Source organism: Moschus berezovskii, chromosome 9, assembly GCF_049115385.1.
Source record: "Moschus berezovskii isolate FMDL1 chromosome 9, NW_MosBer_1.0, whole genome shotgun sequence".
Lineage (NCBI taxonomy): Eukaryota > Metazoa > Chordata > Mammalia > Artiodactyla > Moschidae > Moschus > Moschus berezovskii.
Genome location: NC_142468.1, coordinates 102,420,808 through 102,421,938, shown reverse-complemented (window position 1 = coordinate 102,421,938; position 1,131 = coordinate 102,420,808). Strand labels below are relative to the sequence as shown.

At 42.5% G+C, this 1,131-nt stretch overlaps 1 pseudogene; it reads right to left on the bottom strand.

Moving 5' to 3' along the window:
- Window positions 1-209: 209 nt before the first annotated feature.
- Window positions 210-1,131, bottom strand: LOC148776767 (olfactory receptor 4K1-like; annotated as a pseudogene).

Sequence of the window (1,131 nt, the reverse complement as noted above, 5' to 3'; positions counted from 1 at the left end):
TTACCATTTCAGGGAAGATGAAGTGAGCCACAGAATATCAAAACTGGTAACATAATATGCAGTTCTGCATTGCATTTGCCAACTTTAGAGTGACAAATCAGGTCCTATAACCAGAAAGACTAATTATGATAGAAACACAGTGATAACAACTACACATGGGCATTACAAAGAACAAGAAGAAAGGACTTGTGTTGCTTCATCACAGTTGTCTAAAAGGCTTCCTTGGAACCCACATGTTGGTTCCTTAGTTTCTTCATGGCTTCCTTTACATCTTTATTCCTTAGGGTGTAAATCATAGGGTTAAGAAGAGGAGTGAATACAGTAAAATACACAGAGATAAATTTATCAACTGTGAAGCTTTCAAAGGGCCAAAAGTAGATAAAGATTAATGGGCCAAAGAACAGAACTACAACAGTAATGTGGGCAGACAGAGTGGAAAGTGCCCTGGATGTCCCACCAGAGGCTTGGCGATGGACAGTAGCAAGGATGATAGTGTAAGAAATGAGCAAAAGGAGAAAACAGATAAGTGACAACAGGCCACTACTTGTGAGCACCAGGATCTCTAAAACATAGGTGTCCAAGCAGGCAAGTTTAATCACGAGGGGGAGATCACAAAAGAAATTGTCTACCTTGTTGGGTCCACAGAAAGGAAGATCTATTGTGAATACCAGGTGACTGGCTGAGTGCAAGCAAGATGCCAATGGCCCAGGAGACCCCCACCAGGACAGTGCACAGTCTTCGGCTCAGGATGGTCATGTAATGCAGAGGTTTGCGTATAGCGATATATCTATCACAGGCCATGGCAACAAGAAGTACCATCTCACTGCCCCCAAAAACACGCAAGAAAAAAATCTGTGACATGCATCCCTTGAAAGTGATGGTCTTGTGTTCACTGAGGAAATCTGCAATCACCTTGGGAGTGGCAAATGTAGCCTGACAGACATCAATGAAGGAGAGATTGCTAAGAAAAAAGTACATTGGAGAATGCAATCGAGAGTCTGTAATCACTGTGAGAATAAGAATGTTTCCCAACACTGCAGCACCATAAAACACAGAGAAGACAAAGAAAAGGAAGAGCTGGAGTTCCCGAGAGCTAGACAGGCCCAACAAAATGAATTCAGTAACCACTGA